The sequence below is a fragment of the Erythrolamprus reginae genome, chromosome 2 (assembly GCF_031021105.1).
Source record: "Erythrolamprus reginae isolate rEryReg1 chromosome 2, rEryReg1.hap1, whole genome shotgun sequence".
In the NCBI taxonomy this organism is placed as follows: domain Eukaryota; kingdom Metazoa; phylum Chordata; class Lepidosauria; order Squamata; family Dipsadidae; genus Erythrolamprus; species Erythrolamprus reginae.
The window spans coordinates 339,587,343-339,611,555 of NC_091951.1; the positions used below are offsets into that span (position 1 = coordinate 339,587,343).

Here is a 24,213-nt window from a genome sequence, read left to right on the forward strand (position 1 = left end):
ATTTATATACAAGTAACACACAACTATAATCTTCTATGTCTTCAAGCAATCATAAAGATAGAAGTCGATAAATATGCCAGTTTCCGCTTTCCCTATTCAAAGATCCAAGAACAGCAGATAGAATTTACAGGACATTCCCAATGTCTTTCCAGACAATAATAAATTATATGATATATAACTATGGCAGGAATTCAACATTTCTCAATAATAACAATAACAACAACAAACAACAATGTCAACCAAACAATGTCGCTTGGCGGGACCCAGAGGAAGAGCCTTCTCTGTGGCGGCCCTGACCCTCTGGAACCAACTCCCCCCAGAGATTAGAATTGCCCCCACCCTCCTTGCCTTTCGTAAGCTGCTTAAAACCCACCTCTGCCGCCAGGCATGGGGAAACTAAGATACACTTTCCCCCTAGACCTTCACAATTTTATGTATGGTATGTTTGTATGTATGATTGGTTTTTATATAATGGGTTTAAACTTTTTTTTTAGTATTGGATTTTGTTGTACTGTTTTACTGCTGTTGTTAGCCGCCCCGAGTCTGCGGAGAGGGGTGGCATACAAATCCAATAAATAATAATAATAATAATAATAATAACAACAACAACAACAACAATAATAATAAACACAGTCCTATGCGCTTGGGAAGTGTTCGACTTATGATATTGTGATACGAAATCCAGCATATAAATCTCGTTTGCTGTATATTACTGTTTTTTGTGATAATAATAATAATAATAATAATAATAATAATAATAATAATAAATTCAAAGTGCTGTACAAAGCGTTTCTATTTATCCCCACAACAATTTGATATAGGTTGGTCTGAGAAGGCCCAAAGTTGCCCAGGGAGTTTCCATATGTGAAAGTAGACACCTGAATTTCTCTGCCAGTGGTCCAAAACCTTAAGCACTACACAAAGAGAAAAAACTGGGACTTCTATCTTGAATTCAATATTATCGATAATACTAAGCCCTCTTTCTTCTTACCATAAAGCCAATTATAGCAATACAGATGCTAGAATACTGCCAGGATGATGGCCACATAAGATCCAGTTAATGGAGCCTGAGTCCTAATACACTGAGTCATTGGTAGACTGGTATGCATTTGGTGAAACAAATCCAAAATGAGACTGATGGAACCTGTAAATAGGCTGACAGTACTCCACATTCAATCTTGTCGGTAGATATTCATTCAGTCTCAGTGAGTTGAAGCCATTTCAGATAACTTTGACTGAGTCCACCAGCTACAATGATTCTAGGCCAAGGACCATTTGGTTGCTATAGTTGACAATTCTGGAACTTCCTATCTAGATTATTGGCTAATAGTTCCTTAGTATCAGGAGCTTAGATAATGTCCAATCAAGAACTACACTAGTTCTCAATATGCTTAATGTCAGAATCCAAAATGCACATGATGTCAATTAATGCCCCAAGCAGCTGGGCCTCAGCATCAAGGAGATGACATTTCCACTTCTTTGGAGTGATTGTTGCAATTCAGATGAAGCAGAGACCCTTCACTTTTGAGACACGTTGATCTTTTCTTAAAGATTCAACAGGTATAGATATTCAGTTTGTTTCAGAATAGAAACATAGAAACATAGAAGATGAATTAACAGGAAACTAAACACAAGAACAAGGGGTCCCAATCTGAGGTTAGTTGGGGAAAAGATCAGAAGCAACAAGAGAAAATATTATTTTACTTCCAGCAGACGTGGTTGGTAAATCCACAGTAACTGAATTTAAACATGCCAGGGATAAACATAGATCCATCCTCAGGTAAAATACAGGAAATAGTATAAGGGCAGACTAGATGGACCATGAGGTCTTTTTTTGCTGTCAATCTTCTATGTTTCTATGTTTCTAAATAATACTCAGCTGGGGAACTCCCTGTGTGATTTGGGGCCAGAGGTTCTCTCTCTGTACCCAGCTATTCCACTGGATTATTGTTATAGACAAAAAGGATAGTGAAGTATGAACAAAATGCAGGACACAAGCTGAGCAACTACCATAAGTAAAATGCTGCTTTTTTGAAGGCAGAATATAATCATTTCAGATCATGGCTGTCCTTCTAGAGCAGCGTTTCCCAACCGGTGTGCCGCGGCACACTGGTGTGCCGCGACACACCGTCAGGTGTGCCGCGGCGAGAGGCGGCGGAGGAGAGTGGGCGGATCGGGCGGGCAATGGGGCAGGGGGGAGAAGCCAGGGGCGCGTTTGGCTGGGAGTCCGTGACTGTGTGGCTTTGCGCCATGAAGAGAAAACGGCCGACTTTTCCCTGCTGCCGTTTTCTCTTCATGGCGCAAAGCCACACAGTCCCGGACTCCTCGCCCCAAGGCAGGAGGCGGCGGCGGAGGAGAGTGGGCGGGCAATGGGGCAGGGCGGAGAAGCCAGAGGCGCGTTTGGCCGGAGGCACCGTGGGGAGGCAGGGGCAGGGAGGTGCGGCAGTAGGAGTAAAGGGAGCCGCGGCTGCCCCTGCCTCCCCACGGTGGCAATGGCATCGGGAGTGCTAATAGCGGCGGCGGCGGGAATAGGGGGGGGGCTGCAAGTGGAAGCCTCACCCCTGGAGCCCCCTCGCACCCATGGCTTCTCATCGATGCCTCTGCCTGCCCGATCCGCGGGAGTGCTAATAGCGGTGGCGGCGGCGGGAATAGCGGGGGGGGCTCCTGCCCGCCGCTGCTATTAGCACTCCAGCGGATCGGGCAGGCAGAGACATCGACGAGAAGCCATGGGCGCGAGGGGGCTCCAGGGCTGAGGCTTCCACTTGTGGCTGTCCCTGCCCGCCCGATCCTTCCTTCTCTCCGGCTTTTTTGGGGTGCGGCTTCTTCCACAGCGGTGGCTGCAGCGGCGCTGGCGATCCGGCCGCTAGCCGCTCCAAGCGCTGTGGGAACGCCCACCCCTCTCACAGTCCTGTCCCGGGCTGTCAGTAAAGGGGCTGCTTGCTCGGAACATTCAAACTAAGGGAAACCTTCGCTGGCCTCCACAGAGAAGAAAGGAAGAGAGAGAACGAGAGAGAGCAACAGAGAGAGAGAGAGTGATAAAGAACAAGAGAGAGAAAGCATGAAAGAGAGAGAAAGAAAATAAGAGAGAACAAGAGAGAGAGAGACTAAGAGAGAGAGAAAGAAAAGAGAGAGAGAGAGAAAATAAGAGAATGAGAGAGAGCAACAGAGAGAGAGAAAGAACAAGAAAAAGCACGAGAGAAGAAAAGCAAGAGAGAAAAAGAGATAGCAAGAGATACTGAAAGAAAGCAAGAGAGAGAGAGAAAAAAAGATAGCAAGAGAGACAGGAAGAGGAAAGGAGAGAGAGAGAGAAATGAGAACAAAAAGGGGAGGAGAAATGAGAAAATGATTGAGGCAGAGAATGAGAGGAGAAACAAAAGAGAGAGAGAGGTGATTCTTGAAGCATATGGTAAAAAGCACCCAAATAATAAGAAAAAAACCCCAGCCCTCACCTGTTTTTGAAAAGAATAAAAGAGAATTAAACCCCAGCCCTCACCTGGTTTTGGAAATGGTTGGAGTGTGTATACATACACACACATAAGGGGGGGAGAGAGACAGGGATGGAAAAAGAGGAGAAGTGAAAGGGAGAAGGAATGAGGGAAAAAGGGAGGAAGAGAGAGAAATGAGAAACATGAGAGAGAAAAGGGGGAAAGACAGGAGAAGTACCCATAAATGAGATAGCGGTATAAATTTCAGGAGGGATGATTGATGATTGACTGTATTTATAAGGGGATGTTACATGGGATTATATATATGAGGGGGTTATGTATGTATGTATGTATGTATGTATGTATGTATGTATGTATGTATGTATGTATGTATTTATTTATTTATTTATTTATTTATTTATTAGATTTGTGTCATTTTGGTTGGTGGTGTGCCCCAGGATTTTGTAAATGTAAAAAGTGTGCCGCGGCTCAAAAAAGGTTGAAAATCACTGTTCTAGAGCTACTTTAAACCCTAGGAATTTTTATTTTTCCTTTACAGAGAAATCTGATTCAATTGAAGTGAAGCAATTAAGTTGGGGTCAAGGTAACCACAAGCAGAAGACAAGGCAACTCCTACCAGGCTTGCAACCCATGTCCTCCAGTGCCATGCAGGAGCCAAACGCACAGGTAATTCTCAACGTAGGACCACAAAAAATTCTGTTGCTAAGCAATGCAGTTGTTAAGGGAATTTTGCCCCATTTTACAACCTTTTCTGCCACAGTTGTTAAGTGATTCACTGCACTTGTTAAGTTAGTAATATTGAATGATTCTGGCTTCCCAACTGACTTTGAGTCGTCAATATTACAGTATTTCCCTCTCTTAGGTATCTTGTTTTGCTACAGGGGCCTCCTAAATGAACCCAAAAACCTCTTTGACTCTTTCCCAGTTAGTTAGAAAAACAAAAAGGAAATTATAAAATCTATCCACTTTAGAAAAATGTATTATTATTATTATTATTATTATTATTATTATTATTATTATTATTATTATATTATTATTATTACTATTATTATTATTATGTCAGTACAACACAGCAAACGAGATCACTATGCTGGATTTCGCATTTCATCACCAGTCGGGTGCTTCCCCAGCATCTAGGACTGCGTGATGTAGTGGCGAATTATGTTTGTCGATCCCAGTAAAGCGGCCTTTTGCAATTGACAGATGGAGATTTTGTCAATTCCAATGGTTTTCAAATGTCCGCTGAGATCCTTTGGTACTGCACCCAGCGTGCCAAGGGACCACTTTCACGGGCTTATGCCAGAGTCGTTGCAGCTCGATTTTTAGATCTTCCTATTTCACTAATTTCTCTAGCTGCTTCTCCTCAATTCTGCTGTCTCCTGGGATTGTGATGTCGATGATCCATACTTTCTTTTTCTCCACGATCACAATGTCTGGTGTGTTCTGCTTCAGAATTCAGTCAGTCTGAAGTCGGAAGTCCCACAGTAGTTTTGCATGCTCGTTTTCGACCACTTCTTCGGGCTTATGATCCCACCAGTTCTTTGCATTATTATTATTATTGTTGTTGTTGTTATTATTATTATTATTATTAATTAAATTTGTATGCTGCCCCTCTCCAGAGACTCGGAATGGCTCACAACAACAAAACAGTACAAATCCAATGGTTAAAACAATTAAAAACCCTTAATATAAAAAACAATCATACATCTCATACAAACCAAACATAAAGCGGTAACGGCCCAGGGGAATCAATTTCTCCATGCCTGGCGACAGAGGTGGGTTTTAAGGAGTTTGCAAAAGGCAAGGAGGGTGGGGGCAATCCTAATCTCCGGGGAAGTTGATTCCAGAGGGTCGGGGCCGCCACAGAGAAGGCTCTTCCCCTGGGTCCTGCCAGACGACATTGTTTTGTATGTTCCACCTTCTGCTGATTACAGTGTTGCTTCTAACCACAGAAATGTTTTTTATATAAAATGTACTCTCCCCCCCATTTGTTGATATCTGAAATGTACATTTATCTTACATGACAAAACAGACATGTTAACTTATAATGTATCCCTAACCACGGTAATAATTTAAATAATCAATACTAAACATCATTTATCAAATAGCAACAGCCAATTTGGTGTGGTGGTTACAGCGCCAAGATAGAAACCAAGTGATCATGAGTTCTAGTCCTGCCTTAGGCACAAAGTCAGCCAGTAATTTGGGGCCAGTCACTTTCTGTCAACACTTGGAAGCAAGCAATGGCAAACCACTTCTGGAATATTGCTTAAAAACTGCAGGGACTTGTTCGGGCACTTGCTAGGAGCCAATACTGACTGAAAGGCGGACATGTGCACACACACACACAAATCACTTACTGTTACACAAAATGAGTAAAATCAATATACAGTGGAACCTCTACTTATGAACTTTATTTGTTCCATGACCAGGTTGTTAAGTAGAAAAGTTTGTAAGAAGAAGCATTTTTTCCCATAGGAATCAATGTAAAAGCAAATAATGCATGTGATTGGGGAAACCACAGGTAGGGTGGAGGCCCTGTTTCCTCCCAGGAGATTCCTAGAGAGGCCCCACGGAGACTTCTCCCTGCCTTTTCCGGTTACTTTTCCAAGTCTCCTTTTCGGAGGCTCAGTTTTTGTAAATGGAAAATGGTTCTTGTGAAGAGGCAAAAAAATCTTGAACACCTGGTTCTTATCTAGAAAAGTTCATAAGTAGAGGCGTTTGTAGGCAGAGGTACCACTGCACACCAGAATATATTTTAAATCAGAAGGAATATGCAGTAAAAACAAAATACAATCCTCCTCCTATTTAATTTTATTAATATGATTTCTATTAAAACAGCCCTCCCACCATGAACATGTCACTTTGAAATGCCTCTTAAGCACTCTGAAGACCAATGTACATGTACATATTCATGTAAAGCAGTGGTTCTCAACCTGGGGGTCAGGACCTCTTTGGGGGTCGAACGACAGTTTCACAGGGGTCGCCTAAGACCATGGGAAAAGACAAATTTCCCCTGGTGTTAGGAATTAAAGCTTCTATTCTGGCGCCTTGCAACATATTTTTACAATCCAACCAATCAGGCGTTTACATTGGGGGTGTCCCTCTGACCTTCCTGCCAATCAGCTTAAAACTCTCTGGGGAGAATTGGCACTAGACTTATGGTTGGGGGTCACCAGAACATGAAGAACTGTATTAAGGAGTCATGACATTAGAAAGGTTGAGAACCACTGATGCAAAGCAACATAAGCTATGTGTAATCTTGAAACATGAACATGTAAAAAGCCATTAAGTCTTTATCTCTTGATTATCATAAGTCTCTCTTTCCTGTCACTCCTTCTTGCTTCTCAAAATAAGCTCTCACTGGTCCATGTGAATACATTATCTTGAGATGCAGTAGCAGATCCAAAGAAGAGATATTTGCCGCAGCTGGGATAGTTCCTCAAACTTGCATATTAATTGCCTTCATACAATTAATGTTACAACAGGAGACATTGTGCAGGTGCCGCATAGATGCCTGAAGGCAATGATGTATTGGGTGAAAACAATAAACTAAAACAGATTCACAGAAACCAGATATTTTATGTAGAGAGGCTCCAGATCTAGGGATTTAAAAAATGGCCTCATCTGCCCTTTCCTCTGAACAGTGTAAAAGCCCACCTTGGATTCAAAGCTTGCATCAGATGTACAGGTGGCTTCATTGGCAAAGAAAAAACTATATTCAGTCTTGGCGGAATGCAAATACAGTGGTACCTCATGATACAAACCCCTCATCATACGAACTTTTCGAGATACGAACCCAGGGTTCGGAATTTTTTTGCCTCTTCTTATGTACTTTTTTCACCGTACGAACCTGCCAAGCCGCCACTGAGATTCCCCGCCTCCGGACTTTCATTGCAAGCCACGCGCAGGTTTTTGCGATCCTGGGATCCCCTGAGGCTCCTCTCCATGGGAAACCCCACCTCCTGACTTCTGCGTTTTTGCAATGCTGTAGGGAAATCCCAGGAGGGGAATCCCAGGATCGCAAAAACGGGCGCTCTGCTGGGCAGAGTAGGGGGGACAAAAACAGGAAGAAAAGACTCATGGAGCTCAAGGAAGGAGAAAGGTGTGGGGGAGATGAGGAGAGAGAGGTGGGCAAAAACGGGAAGAAAAGGTTCATGGAGCTCAAGGGAGGAGAAAGGTGTGAGGGAGATGAGGAGAAAGAGGTGGGAAAAAATGGGAGGGAAAGGCTCATGGAGCTCAAGGGAGAAGAAAGGTGTTCGCCTCAGCTTTATCTGGCTGCCGCTTTTTTTTTTTAAGCCTTAATATTTTGGATTCTCCTAATGGGCTTGCAGGCATTATTGGGTTTTCCATTGATTCCTATTGGAAACACTGTTTCATCTTACGAACTTTTCACCTTACGAACCTTGTCCCAGAACCAATTAAGTTCGTAAGACGAGGTATTACTGTACACACACTTCTTTCTTTTCCCTTTTAAATATCTTTATTAGTTGTTTGAATATAAAAAAGAGACAAAAAAGGGGGGGGAGATCAAATACAATTACAAAGACAAGTAAGGGGAAAAAAAGAAAAAAACAGGAAGAAAAGGGGGGAAGAAGAAGAGAAGGAAGAAAAGAAGTAAAAATAGAAAAAAAGAAAGGAAGAGAGAAAGAAAGTCAACTGATATGTTGACTATCGTTATTTACACAGCCTTTAAATTAGAATGTTAAATAGCTGTTTCTACGTTTCAAAGCACAAGATTATTTTTTCTGCGTTATAGTTTTAAGTTGGATTGTTAAGATTACATATCTGTAACAAGCTTTGATGCTTCTTGTAGGTAAAGGGTAGTGGTTAGTGAGATTTATCTTTTTATATATTTATTTTGATTTAACCAGACATACCACTTGCCCCATGTTTTATAAAATTCAGTATCATCTTTATCTTGTAATTCTAAGGTTAGTTTACTCATTTCTGCCACCTCTTACATTTTATTGATGAAGTTTAATGTTGTGGGTAATTTGTCTGTTTTCCATAATTGAGCATATGCAAGTCTAGCAGCTGTGGTTATGTGTATGGTCAAGTATCTATTTTGTTTCGTTATTTTAAATTTAAAAATGCCCAATAAGAATAATTCTGGATTCACTTCTATTACACTTGACATTATATCTTTGTGAGTTCACACTCTCCTAAATATTGTAGGCAAAGGACGGGAGAGGGGGGAAGAGACAGGAGAGAAGGAGAGGAGAGATGACCTTCATTTGGTCACAGATAGCCTCTTTTGACAAAATTTGACAAAGTTGAGCAGCCTTCTCTCAACAGAGGGGGAGGGATATGACATCATCTATCTCCAGTCTATAACTTAGATCTTTCAACAGTTTCAAGAAGGCTCCATACTGCACGAAACCCAGCAACCGATAAGGTCCGACAGAGTTGGCCTTCTCCGGGTCCCGTCAACTAAACAATGTCGTTTGACGGGCCCCAGGGGAAGAGCCTTCTCTGTGGCGGCCCCAGCCCTCTGGAACCAACTCCCCCCGGAGGATAGAACTGCCCCCACCCTCCCTGTCTTTTGTAAACTACTCAAGACTCATTTATACTGCCAGGCATGGGGCAGTTGAGATAGCTCTTCCCCCTAGGCCATTACAAGTTATGCATGGTATGTTTGTGTGAATGTTTGGTTTTATAATGGGGTTTTTTAGTTGTTTTTTATTATTGGATTATACATGTGGTGTTTATTATTGTTGTTAGCTGCCCTGAGTCTGCGGAGAGGGGCGGCATACAAATCCAATAAATTATTATTATTAATTATGATCTGCACCTCTCAGGTGTCCCTGATGACACAGATAAACCTTCAGATGACCTTAATGACTTGACTTGCCAAAAGAATGCAAATGACAAACTATCTGCAAGGAGAATAAATCTTTCCATCATCCAGTCAGAGCTGAAGAAGCTTCTTTGATTAAATTGAAGAAGCAAAATGCAGTGGTACCTCATGATACGAACCCCTCGCCATACGAACAATCCGAGATACGAACCCGGGGTTCGGAAATTTTTTGCCTCTTCTTCTGAACTTTTTCCGTCTTATGAACCCACCGCTGGAACGCTGAACCCGGAAGTTTGGCAAAAGTTCGGGTTCGGGTGGCCGCTGAGAAGCCCCGCCGCCCGGCTGTCGCTTTTTGAAACAGCCAGGGGGCTTCTCGGCGTCCTTCCGAACCCGAACGCCAAACCTGAACTTTTGCCGAACTTCCGGGTTTAGCGTTGGGGAGAACGCTGAGAAGCTCCTCAGGTTGTTTCAAAAGGCGACAGCCGGGCGGCGGGGCTTCTCGGCGGCCTCCCGAACGCTGAACCCGAAAGTTCGGCAAAAGTTCGGGTTTGGCGTTCCGGTTCGGGAGAACGCCGAGAAGCCCCCCAGCTGTTTCAAAAGGTGACAGCCAGGCGGCGGGGCTTCTCGGCGGCCACCCGAACCCGAACTTTTGCCAAACTTCCGGGTTTGGCATTGGGAGAACGCTGAGAAGCGTCCGGCTGTTTCAAAAGGTGACAGCCGGGTGGCGGTGGTTTTTTGCATATATTTTTTTGCACGCATTAATTCACTTTACATTGTTTCCTATGGGAAACAATGTTTCATCTTACGAACTTTTCACCTTATGAACCTCCTCTGGGAACCAATTAAGTTCGTAAGACGAGGTATTACTGTATCTTCAAAGAAAAAAACCAAGTCCAGTTACCTCTAACCCTAATCTTTGGGACAACCATGACCTGGATCAAGGGTCTCCAATCTTGGCAACATTAAGACTTGCGGACTTCAACTCCCAGAGGGAATTGAAGTCCACAAGTCTTAAAGTTGCCAAGGTTGGAGACCACTGATTTGAATGACATAAAATCTCCATAGATCTTTAACCAGCTCTTTCACTGTGATCTGAATAGCTCTGAAATCCACCCACTGTTACCTTTGAAAGTTTATATTTTAATACCTAAAGTTATTTTTTATATATAGTTTATAAATATGTATATATTGACCTTTATTTTAAAATAGCATTTGATTTTTGTTTATCTCTTGTGAGATAAACTTTTGGCACCTAAGGACAGAAGAAAAGTCTGAATCAGCCAATCATTCATCTGTATATTACCCAGATTTGTATTTATAGCACACGCACATGCAATTTTATTTACCGGAAAGGCAGAATAGGTTGTGAGAGGCCTATTTTACAAACAAAAGCAGACAGTGCCGGTCATGCAACATTCCATATTAAATATAATGGGATAAATAAATATATTCCTGTCTCATAAAACTACTTTACAGCTGTGATTTCTTGCTTATACAACATGGAAATAATAATGAAACACGATAAACTTTTAATTAGCAGTGATGCCTTATCTCTGCTATTTAAATAGGGGAATTGCGTTCAATCATCAAATAGCGCCCCTAGCAACCTAGCTGTTGCTAAGAAGAGCTCATATTCACTGGACTCTGCACAGATAAAAGATTTTACTATAGTTAGCTAATTTTACTCAGAACTGTTGCGTTTTCAACTTCAGTCTAAATCAAGTTTTTCACAATCACGAGGTTTTGTTCCCATCCCTAATCCCTATCAGCTGCTTTTCATCCTTTGCTGTGGCAACCAGCTCATTGAAGAGAGACAGACCTGGCTTGGATGACCATTAGTTTGTACAGTGTGTTCCTTCCTTCTTTGGCCTTCCCTGCTTTCTCTTGACATATGTCTCAGTTTCATGCTGCTACATGAATCATCCTTCTCTGATCATAGCCTTGACTCTGAAAAGGAGTACAGGTCAAGAACTGCATATGACCAGGTGCAGCAAAAGTGAGACAAAGCAATGGAAGTCACTGGTCTAACTCTGTGTCTCTCAAATAGTGGGACGGGTCCCACCAATGGTGGGCATGGAGCGATGCCGGGACAGCGCATGACACCGGAGAACGTGCTCTTTTTTTGCCGCAGAGAGTAGGGGTTTTTTGCACTGAACAATAGTCCAGGTGTCATAGGTGGCATGGGGAGCCATATCTGCTGGCAGCCTGGCACGAGCCATTGCCCTAACTCAGCTCCAATGTGCATGTCTGTGCTGGGCAGCTGAATTTTGGCTTGCACAGAGGCTGTGGCAGGGCATTTCTGGCTTCCAGAGTGCCTCAGTGGGGATGGAGGAGGGAGTTTTTACCCTCCCCCAGCTCCAGGGAAGCCTTTGGAGCCTGGGGAGAGTGAAACATGAGCCTATTGGGCCACCAGAAGTTGGGAAAGAGGCTGTTTCCAGCCTTCAGAGGGGTGGGGGGAGCAATGAATTATGGGTGTGGGGACTCATGCAAACACACTCTTTTGGCACCCAAGGAAAAAAAGGTTCACCATCACTGGAATAGGAGATATGAAGTGCAGATAACAAACCCTTAAGAGACACCATGGAGAAATATTTAACAGGAATGAAAAGAAAGGAGGAGAGAGACGGAGATAGTGAGACAAACGTAAGTCTTCCGAAAGCAAAGATGAGGAAATATGATGAAGCGTATGTAGCGCTTGGTTTCACTCTGACTATGGTGGGAAATGAGGAAAGACCGCTATGTTTATTATGTCTAAAAATGTTGGCAGCGGACAGCATGAGGCCAAATAAATTAAGGCGTCACTTAAACATATTACATCCCAATCACGCTGATAAGCTGCTTGAGGGTTTTTTTTCAGCGAAAATGTGCTGAATATTGCAAACAATCATCCCGCCGGAGAGCTAGGGGGGCACAAAATGTTTACTTTTTCCGGGGGGGGGGAAGCATAACAGAAAATAATTGAGAAACACTGGTCTAGCCATACCTGATGGTTTATGTATGAAACCATTCATTTCTGAATTCCCAATATCTGTATCTGCACGATCAGTTATGTCAGGAGGTGGTAAGGTGAAAAGAACACGGCTGCCTATAGATGTCATGGTACAGATTAGACTCAAATTGTGTCTTTTAGAATAGAACAGAATAGAATAGAATAGAATAGAATTCTTTATTGGCCAAGTGTGATTAGACACACAAGGAATTTGTCTTGGTGCATATGCTCTCAGTGTACATCTAGGGTAATCTAGATAGATAGCTGGCTACTCCAGATTATGAAAGGCACCTTTTGGCACAATTTTCTGTAGCTGAGTCTAATCCTACCAACGAGGAATAGAACCCCAAAATAGGTTAGTTTGGCAGGAGGAGAAAGATTGGACGTTCTCGCTGAGTGACTAAGTATAAAATCTGTCAAGCATAGTGACAAGGGTGGGACCTGAACAGCTTTTGACAGACTCAGTCCAATCACAGCGCAGGTGGATTTAACCCATTCCTGGATGCTATATCCATCTTGAGGGAGAAGAGCATGGCTGCCTACACATGTCATGGTACAGATTAGACTCAAATTGTCCCCTTCATAATATGGAGCTGCCTACTCCAGATTATGAAGTGCACCTTTTGGCACAATTTTTTGTAGCTGAGCCTAATCCATTCATTGTGTTACACACATGGGAGTAAGAAATTGAACCAGTTTAATATATTGGTGAAGGCATCAAGCTAGAAACTGGGAGACCAGGAATTCTAGTCTCACTTTAGGCATGGAAAGCCAGCTGGGTGACATTAGTCCAAGAAGATTGTGAGTTCTAATCCTACCTTACTCATGATAGCCAGCTGGGTAACCTGGGACCAGTCATTCTGAATCCAACCCACCTCATAAAGTTGTTGGTATGGAAGAAATAAGAGGAAGATTTGTTGGATATGTTCAGTGCCTTAAGTAATTTGTGTAAGGTTGGATTAATATAAATATAAAAAATACAATTAATATAAATAAAATAGAATAGAACAGAACAGTATAAATAATAAGTTACATAATCAATAGAAATCCTAAATATATTTCCTTCAGTACAATTTATTTGATACTATACTTGTAGAAACTACTCATGAAGCACAGTAACACAAGTTGGGAGTTGCACCAGAATCAACATGAACAAGCAAAATGCAACTTTGAAGAGTCCATCCTATATTCATTTAACGTAAGAAAATGTGTATGGCCACCCAACTCATTCTCAGTGACTCCTGGAGGCTTACAAATATAAAAAGCCCATATAAAAAAACTATTTTTAAAAAACCCCTGTAAACCTCCACCTTTCTGGTGGCAAGGTCACATAATTCATATTCCAAACTTTACAAAAGGAAATAGTTGAGGGGAAGGCCACATTCCATTAAATTAAGTGTGGCTGAATAAACTATAACAGGTTTCAAAGGTGGAGAAGTCAGTTTTTGAACTCCTCTCTGTCACATGGTGTCACCCAAAAGCTGCTCAAGAGAGCAATTCCCCAGATGAAACAGAAATTTGGAAGCAAGGAAGCACTAAAACATAGCATGAGATAAAAGATTAATGTCACATGGCGTCTAGTGTGAGATTTTTTTTTCTAGGATTGTGCACTGTTTCAGTTTTGAATGGCAAGAAAGAATTTGGAGCTTGCATCGAAACACATGGTCTTATTAAGGACACTTCAGACCAAGCATGGCTTTTCCCAGGATCACATGGTAGCTATACATAACCAAGAGAATAAAATCAAGCTGCTTGAAGGGACTGAGCACATACCCATGCAAACTCTGGATTAACTTTTTTTTATCCTTTGAATCCAAAACACTGATCTTGTCAGATGAACGCATGCAAGACTATAACTTCAAAATATCGTACACTCATATTTAATTCAAAAGAAGACAATCCTGAATTGAAAATGATGCTCCTTAAAAGAATATTATCAAAGCAATAACAGAAAAACATATAAAAGAGACAGCTATTGTAAGTAGCCACGCAAAGGCTGAGACCACACAGGAATTTATTTAGAATTTTATGGAAGTCTTTCTTCAAGAGCACCAACTGATCCCAAAACTTTTTCAGAACACAAAAAGGAAGGAAGGAAGGAAAGAAGGAAGGAAGGAAGGAAGGGGAAGGGAAGGAAAGGAAAGGGGTGAGGGCTGTAATTCTTTGATCTGTCAAGGTTCTGTATAGAATAGTTTTGATAACCTCGTTGTGGTCAATGGCTCATGTAGTGGAACTTTTTAAAGATGGGTCAATATCCCCAAAATTCAGAACTATCTGCCTTGAGAGTATGAATAGCAAGCATGAATCACAGCAAAAATGGATAGAAGGGTTTCATTAAAATGAAATGTGGCTAGCCATTTACTGCCCCAAATTCATCTGGGTTGCAAAAGAGATGATCCCGAACTGCATTATCACCGAACCGGCCGTTAAACAGGTTGTAGCCACTGAGTTAATCCAAACTTAATGAGAACAAAAAAGAGCAAAGGTGGGAAAAAAATGCAGTGGTTGAAATTGCTGAAACAATGCCAGCTTGTCTGGGTGAACAGTGTAGTCAGGCGGTAGGGAAAGCAAGTAGGATGCTTGGCTGCATAGCTAGAGGTATAACAAGCAGGAAGAGGGAGATTATGATCCCGCTGTATAGAGTGCTGGTGAGACCACATTTGGAATACTGTGTTCAGTTCTGGAGACCTCACCCACAAAAAGATATTGACAAAATTAAACAAGTCCAAAGACAGGCTACAAGAATGGTGGAAGGTCTTAAGCATAAAACATATCAGGAAAGACTTAATGAACTCAATCTGTATAGTCTGGAGGACAGAAGGAAAAGGGGGGACATGATTGAAACATTTAAATATGTTAAAGGGTTAAATAAGGTCCAGGAGGGAAGTGTTTTTAATAGGAAAGTGAACACAAGAACAAGGGGACACAATCTGAAGTTAGTTGGGGGAAAGATCAAAAGCAACATGAGAAAATATTATTTTACTGAAAGAGTAGTAGATCCTTGGAACAAACTTCCAGCAGACGTGGTAGATAAATCCACAGTAAATGAATTTAAACACGCCTGGGATAAACGTACAGTGTTCCCTCAATTTTCACGGGGGATGCGTTCTGAGACCGCCCGTGAAAGTCGAATTTCCGCGAAGTAGAGATGCGGAAGTAAATACACTATTTTTGGCTATGAAGCCTTAACACTTTAAACCCCTAAATTACAATTTCCCATTCCCTTAGCAACCATTTAGATTATTACTCACCATGTTTATTTATTAAAGTTTATTAAAAAAATATTTATTAAAGGCGGACAAAAGTTTGGCGATGACATATGACGTCATCGGGCAGGAAAAACCATGGTATAGGGGGGAAAACCGCAAAGTATTTTTTAATTAATATTTTTGAAAAACCGTGGTATAGGCTTTTCGCGAAGTTCGAACCCGCGAAAATCGAGGGAACACTGTATATCCATTGTAAGATAAAATACAGAAAATAGTATAAGGGCAGACTAGATGGACCATGAGGTCTTTTTCTGCCGTCAGACTTCTATGTTTCTATGTTTCTATGTCTTTCTCATGCAGAGCCACATACTTTAAAAAGGGTGTCTCTGCTTTTTCATTCACCCAACTACATGCATAATGACCAAGATTCAGCAAGCCTCAGTAATGGTTTACAACCTAAAACATTTTGATATATACCGGTAAAATCACAACATTAACTTCCTTTAGGTTGCTTTAAAAATCTATTTGGGCAAGTTGAAAGTAAAAACGATGAAAATGAAAGCAGGATATGAGCTATCACCAGTGGAAAGTATCCGATCATTAGTTGCTTAAAAATATGGAGTTTTAATTTAAAAAGATGTATTGCGCAGTCCTAGCAGCCATTTTGACTTTTCTGACATACTTGCTCCCCACCCCTACTCCCTGCCATTGCCCCTTTAAGGTTCTAGATTGCTTTTCAATTCAAAATGGTTAGAACCAGGACATTTTGTCCCAGTTTAATTGTTAATTAATCTTGGCATGTCTTTAATAAGAGACTTTCTCCTACAATACTAAGAAGTAACACGTGGTAATGCCTTTGAGGAGTTACAAGACCAATGGAGCCTTGGATTTGCCCCTCTGCACTAAACCACCCTCAGGCTGCATGTGAACCTATGTTTGTAAACCATACTGAGCCCAAGAGACTTTATGAAAGTGAATGGCAACTTAGTGTGGAAACTTCTAAATAACCGTAAATGCCCAAATATAAATTTTACTGAAATCCGCCAGTTAAAGGTTGTAGCAATAAAAGAGAAAAAAATTGTAGTAATAAAAAACAATTTCATTTTGAAACATTGAAACATAAACTGTTGTACAGTAAGTAGGTCATAACTATGTAGTTTATGGATGTACAGTATAACTACGTTAGTTTCATAAAAGCCTTGTTCCTTTCTAAGGTGGACACAGTTCCTGTGTCCAAAGAATTAAATCAAAAGATTGAAATTGTCCATTGGTTATTTAGCTACTCTCTTCCCCGTTATGCCAATATGCTGCATTTTTAAAAATTAATTACGGTAACTAATTTTACATTTTCAACTAGCCATATCAATCAACATATGCAGTTTTAAGGCAAAATGTTGTGCCTTCTTATGGTTTTCTTATGGGCAATGCATTCACTCATTTAGACACTGTGCTAGAAGAGTGTTCAAAAGTGCATCTACAAAACTCTACATCTCTCACAATTACGATTCCTGGCTCAACAAACAGCAAACCAGGATGGCTCTTGGTATATATATTAATCCCCCACCGTGGGAGGAAACTCAACAGGTGCAGCTCTTATTGCAAGCCTTATTCACAGTTTAAGCCAGGATTTTGCACGGCTTCCAAAAGAGCATAAACAGGGATTACCACAACCTACCTCACCTTTCTCTAAAACAGGATCCCGCAGTTCGGGCTCACTTTATTTAAAGTCACCACAGTACTTCCTGTACACATCAGCAAAGATCACTATCTTAAAAAAAAATCAACAGCCCGAACGCTAAAACGAGAATAAGAATCCCGACAGCGACAGTTTGCAAACGGGAACGGGGAAAAGAATTCGGAGTGACTTTAGAAGGGCTAAAAAATAATAATCACAATTTATCCTCGGAGTTGAAAACAGTAGGCGCACTTTCACATCTGCGATGCCTCGGATGTTTTCAAAGTTCCTCCTTACAGTGTAGCAATCGGCTACAAGGAAACCGATTCTAAAATCCTCGAGGGCACAAATCGGCGAGAAAGAGGATTGTGTATTTTTGCAAAAGTAAATAAATAAATAAATAAATCCGCCTTTGCAACAAAGTTTGCAATGCACATCCTGGTATAGCGCTCAAATCTCACGCAACGCCCAGAACGCCAAACCTCGCTTGCATTTTAACACACAACCTTGGAAGAAAGCCCATTTTGCCCCCCCCCGCCCCCCCCCCCAAAAAAGCAAAGGTGCAGACCAATCGATTCCGGCCGCGTCCCCGTTTCGGAAGCAAATAGCCCGAGTCTGGATCTCGTGGGGGGAAACTTACCGGCGTGGGAAGCCTGTCCTTCTTTGGCTCGGATGCCCTCTCGCCAAGTTTCTTTCCTTCTGCCTTTTCCGGCCACTTTTTTTGGAAACGGGGATGAGCGGTTATAAAGGAAGGGGAAGGGGGAGAGAAAGACGCACACAAACACACACCGGGGAGACTCGGGCGGCTTCGAGTGCCGGAAAAAAAGTCCGTCGGCTTCTAAACTTGGCACCGCCCTCGGCTCAGGGGGGAAGCTGCTGCCTCTACAGGCCGACGGGAGGAAAAAGGCGTTGCCGAGCGCTCCGGCAGGACAGATGTGGCGGAAGGTAGCCCAGGAGAAGCCCCAGCCAGAGCGGATGAGTCAAGGGCGCGCGTTTGTTCGAGGCTCCTCCACAAACGCTCTACATACAAACACACATCCTGCGCGCACAGAGGTTGTGAAAACTTCGCACCTTCTTCCTTGTTCCTTTGGGTGGGTAACTTTGGAGAAATTTCAGTGATATAGGTAGTCCTCGACTTACAGATATTACATACATACATACATACATACATACATACATACATACATACAGGGGTGGGATGCTACTCGGACGGGGGAATGCAGTGGGGTAGCAAAAATGGAGCTCCAGCCCAGAGCACCCAATTTGCATGAAAGATAATACTGTAATTAATAATGATTATTATTATTAATAATAATAGCCGGACGAGGAACAACGGCTGGAAGCTGACCAAGGAGAGATTCAACATGGAGATAAGGAGGAACTTAGAGCAATCAACCAATGGAACAACCTACCAGCGGACATTGTGAACTCCAACACTCTGGACATTTTTAAGAGAAGATTGAACTGCCACTTGACTGGTGTGCTATAGGGTTCCTGCTTGGGCAGGGGGTTGAACTGGATGGCCTTCATGGTCCCTTTCAACTCTAACAATAAATAAATAAATAATAAATAATAATAATAATAATTTATTAGATTTGTATGCCGCCCCTTTCCAAGGACTCCGAGGATGTTGAAAGAAAATTCAGGGCATCCTGCATACGCCACACCCACAGTGTGGTAGGAAAAAATTTGGTAGCCCTGCACTGCATACATACATACATACATACATACATACATACATACATACATACACACATACATACATACACACATACATACATACATATGTAGATTGTTCTGAGTTCAGTTTTTGCCCCGTGTAATATTTTGCATGTCTATGCGACATTTCGGTGAAATCACATTCACCATCATCAGGCTGAAGTTGTAAGCTTTGTGCTTCTGTAAATATAGTTATATATATAAATATATACATACATGCATACATACCTACAGAGGTAAGAACATAAGAAGAGCCATGCTGAATGAGGCCAAAGCCCATCAAGGCCAGCATTCTGTGTCACACAGTGGTCCACCAATTATTTTATTTATTTATTTAATTTATTCTTTGTCCAATATACAATACATATGAGAGAGAATATACATTAGGAATATATATATAAAGATAGGAAGTAAAAAGAAGGGAAGTGGATAGGAAGAGAATATATATAGAGGAGAGAATATATAAGATAAAAGAGGTAAGAAAAGAGAATTGGACAGGGGACGATAGGCACAACAGTGCACTTATATACGCCCCTTACTGGCCTCTGAGGAATCGGGAGAGGTCAATCGTGGAGAGTTTAATGGAGAAGTGTAGGGGATTGGGGGTTGACACTATTGAGTCCGGTAATGAGTTCCACGCTTCGACAACTCGATTGTTAAAGTCGTATTTTTTGCAGTCAAGTTTGGAGCGATTGATATTAAGTTTGAATCTATTGTGTGCTCTTGTGTTTTATCCATGGGAGTCTTGAGCAGAAAGAGAAGGCAAGACCCTCCCTTTCCCTTGACCCCCAACAGATGGTGCTCAAGGGAATCCTGCCTGCCTCAACCAACGTACAGGCAGCACTTGGACATCCGTTTCAATAACCACCGATACACCTGGCATCCATGAATCTGTCTAATCCTGCCTTGAAGCTATCAAGGCTGACAGCTGTCACAACCTCTTCTGGAAGTGAATTCCATAAACCAACGATCCTCTGAGTGAAGAAATATTTCCCTTGATTTGTCCTCACTTTCTTACCTATGAGCTTTAGGGAGTGCTGCCTCATCCTAGTATTGTGTGATAGAGAAAAGAATTTTTCTCTATCTACCTTTTCTATCCCATGCATGATTTTATACACTTCGATCAAATAGGTGGGCTACTTCCTGGAGAAGTGGGGGAATGCAGTGGGGTAGCAAAAATGGAGCTCCACCCCAGAGCACCCAATTTGCACTGAAAGATGTTGAAAGAAATGCAGGGCATCCTGCATAATCCACACCCACAGTGTGGTAGTAAAAAAAATTGGTAGCCCTTCACGGCATGCATACATACATATACATACATATATACAGGGGTGGGCTACTGCCCGGACAGGGGGGGGTGGATGCAGTGGGGTAGCAAAAATGGAGCTCCATCCCAAAGCACCCAATTTGCACTGAAAGATGTTGAAAGAAAACAGATAAGACTCGCCCACAATGTGGTAGTAAAAATTTTGGTAGCCTTTCACTGCATACATACATACATACATACATACATACATACATACCCTGTTTCCCCTATAGTAAGACACCCCCGATTGTAAGACGTATCGGGGGTTTCAGGGGGGTCGGCTAATATAAGCCGTACCCCGAAAGTAAGACATATGTCTTACTTTCGGGGAAACACGGGGGTATTGCCGGGGGGGAGCCCGATGATGTCACTCCCAAGCTCCCCGCGCGCCCCTCGACTTCGCCTCGCCGCAGCGCCACTGCCTCTTCCCCGGCTTGGCAAAGCGAAGGACGGCGCTGGTCTGAAGCGAGCCGAGCAGGCGGCGGCTTGCAGTGAAGGCGCTCGTCCCAGCAACCGAGTCCTGCCGAGGCTCGGCTGCAAGCGGCCAGCGAGGCCGACCAGCTCCGAGGCGAGCGGCCGGAGCTGCGCCCTCCTTCGCCTGCCTCCTTTCCGGCAGGTAGGTGGGGCTGCCCAACAGCGCAGAGCGGCTCCTCCCCTCCAGACACACGCTTCCCCGACACGCGTCTGTGGCTCCACGCGTGCACGCCGCTTGGAGCCCTGAGGTTGAACTTGGAAAAGGGCTCACGAGGCTCCTGTCCCGCGGCTGCCCTTCTGGACTCTGGGGAGATGCCTTCGGGAACGCGACCCTTTCAATTTTTTTCCAATGTAAGACATACCCCGAAAGTAAGACGTAGTGGGGCTTTTGGGGGTAAAAAGAAAGTAAGACACTGCCTTACTATCGGGGAAACACGGTACATACATACATACATACATATATACATATGTCACATGTTTTTGCTCAATTTGAAAATTAAGGAAGACTAGGATATATATATTTGCCGAAATGTCACAGACACCCAAATATTACATGGGGAAAACCCCGAACTCACAACAAACTACACGCATGCATGCGCACGCATACACACACATATATTCCAAACTTGCAAAGAACTGATAAAGAAATAAAGGGAGTCTGGTATAGATCTATTTCAAACTTTTTAGCTTTCATCAGCCAAGCCATATCCTTCTAGGACTCGAACCTGGGCTGCTTATGCCTTCCTAGACAGTGATTTTTTTTTCTGCCTTAGAAGTCCACAAGTCTTAAAGTTGCCAAGGTTGAAGACCCCTGTTCTAAGTTGAGGACTATTTTTAAAAAGAAAAAAAAGACCAATTCTTAAGACCAGCTGTGTGATTCCTGAGGTTGGCTGAGGATTCTTTTAAGGTTCCCAAACACAAAGAACGGTGATGATTGATTGATTGATTGATTGATTGATTTTGTCCAATTCACAATGAGGGTTTTAGTGGGTATACACATAGTTAAATACATAATGAAGATTATAGAGGAGATACTCATAGTAAAATATATCTAAGAAAGAAGAGAAGAGAAGATATAGGAATAAAACATCAATGAAAGAATAGAAGAAGACATAGGAATAGAAGAAAGTATAGGAGATATAGGAGAGCAATAAGACAGGGGATGGAAGGAAGGTCAAAGATCTCTTTAGATTCCTTGTCTGGCGAAGTGGTTTATATTGCCTTTAACAAAGGCATAGCTTTAACTAATGTGTTTCCCCACACATGCATACACATAGATATACTTGATGTTGGCTGCATCTCCTACCAAAACAGCTAAGATAGAACCCAAACCAGCTCTTCAGGCAATCAAACTGGACAAGGTATTTACTGATGTAGAAGACGGATAAGGAAATACATGCAGGCTCTGTGCCAAATTTTCTTTTTATGACTCAATTTGAGTCCCTGATCTTCCTATGTTGCATGGCAGGATCTGAAATGGGTTATTATTTGCGTGTGTGTGTGTAGAGGGGGAATCTGTTGTCTTTTGCAGTTATGTGCCCTGATAAAACTGGGTCTCTGGACGTGCAAGAAATTCAATTCATCTTTGTAGCAAATTTAAGAATTGAGTGAATGCACCAATCTGACTTATAAATATGAAATATTTTCTGCCTCAAGGAATGCTGAATAATCCAAATTTGGCTTCCTTGTAACTGTAAGGTGGAGTTCATTTATGCAGAGGTTCTAGTTTCAACTAGAAGAGTCAGTAACAGGCTGTACACAATACTATAGAAATGTGCAGTTGTTGCCCATAAAAGGTGTGCACAAAAACATAATTATAAAATAAATAAAGGGAGTCTAAAATTCAAAGTGTATGGAAAACTATACATAAGTGGCTTACTGAAATTGTGGAAGGCGAAATTGAATATTCACCAGAAAGTATGCTTTTAGGGATCTGGAAACAACATAACCCCAAGCAAAAACTTTGTATTATGACGCATATAATTACCGCAGTCAGAATTTCAATAGCGCAAATGTGGAAAAAGGAACAATCCCATCCGAAAAATTAATTATTGAGAAAGTATATAGATGCGCTGAAATGGATGAGATGACAAATGCAATCAAAGGAGTAAGAATTAAAGAAACCAAAAAATGACATGAATGGATCCGCAATAAAAATTAAATATATCAATATAGAGTATAAGTGTACATTTAGAAATTTAAATATCCTAATATTATAGGTTTTACTAATTTATGGAAGTGTACATAGTTTGCTTAAGATACAGAGATATGATTTGTAACTTCAATATGCAAAATGAAACTGCATTGGATCTGTAATAACAATTATGTGAATTACTTTCTTTTTAATAATAAAAGTTTAAATAAATAAAAAGGGGGGGTCAGTTTAGTGATTAAGGCAGTGTCTTTCAACCAGGATTCCGTGGAACCCAAGGGTTCCGCAAGGGCCAGCCAGGGGTTCCGTGACTTAATAAGAAAAAAAATTGATTAAAAAAAATTAGGGCAAAACCAACTCTCTACATGGGGCTACCTTTGAAAAGTGTTCGGAAACTTCAGATCGTGCAGAATGCAGCTGCGAGAGCAGTCATGGGCCTACCCAGGTATGCCCATGTTTCACCATCACTCCGCAGTCTGCATTGGCTGCCGATCAGTTTCCGGTCACAATTCAAAGTGTTGGTTATGACCTTTAAAGCCCTTCATGGCACTGGACCAGAATATCTCCGAGACCGCCTTCTGCCGCACGAATCCCAGCGACCGATTCGGTCCCACAGAGTGGGCCTCCTCCGGGTCCCGTCAACTAAACAATGCCGGTTGGCGGGCCCCAGGGGGAGAGCCTTCTCTGTGGCGGCACCGGCCCTCTGGAACCAACTCCCCCCGGAGATCAGAACTGCCCCTACTCTTCCTGCCTTCCGTAAACTCATCAAAACCCACCTTTGCCGTCAGGCATGGGGAAACTAAACATCCCCCCCTGGGCACGTTGAAGTTATATATGGTATGCCTGTATGTGTATATGTTAGTATAGGGGATTTTCTTAAACTTATAATATTTTAATTAATTGGATTGTATTGGATTGTTTTTCACTTGTTGTGAGCCGCCCCGAGTCTTCAGAGAGGGGCGGCATACAAATCCAAATAATAAATAAAATAAAATAATAAATAAATGAACACTATGCGGTTATTAGTTGTTACATTTGTTTACCTTTATACTATTTCCATTTCCATTGTTAGACTGTACGGTGTCATGCACATTAATTTTCAATATACTTTAAATCTAAATGTATTTTTATTGCTAACATGGACCGATTTATTAAAAAATGAAAGTTAGATGGAGCTGACGTTACTGAGCAATCGCCTGATGTATCCGAATCCACAGAGCCGACAGTGCAGAAAATTGATGCTGTCGATTCTCGTCGTAAGATTTGTCAGTACAGTAATAATTATTTAGCTATGGGATTCACTTGGATAGGAGATCCAGACTGTCCCATTGCCTCTTTGCATTGTTTGCGGGGAACAGCTTGCTAACAGTGCCATGGCGCCGGCTAAATTGAAATGACACTTAACTACATTACATCTACATTTTTAGATCAAAACAAATGGTG

General features: G+C 42.0%; 1 protein-coding gene across 2 annotated transcripts in view; it reads right to left on the reverse strand.

Moving 5' to 3' along the window:
- Positions 1–18,007, reverse strand: part of RAB27B (RAB27B, member RAS oncogene family) — a 45,617-nt gene extending 27,610 nt beyond the window's left edge. The window contains exon 1 of one of the 2 annotated variants that reach the window (XM_070743548.1): positions 17,760–18,007. The gene's annotated coding sequence lies outside the window, so the exon portion shown is untranslated. Of the gene's footprint in view, positions 1–17,337; positions 17,590–17,759 lie in introns of those variants that run through there. The other variant, XM_070743549.1, reaches the window with a different exon arrangement.
- Between the last annotated feature and the right edge of the window lie 6,206 nt (positions 18,008–24,213).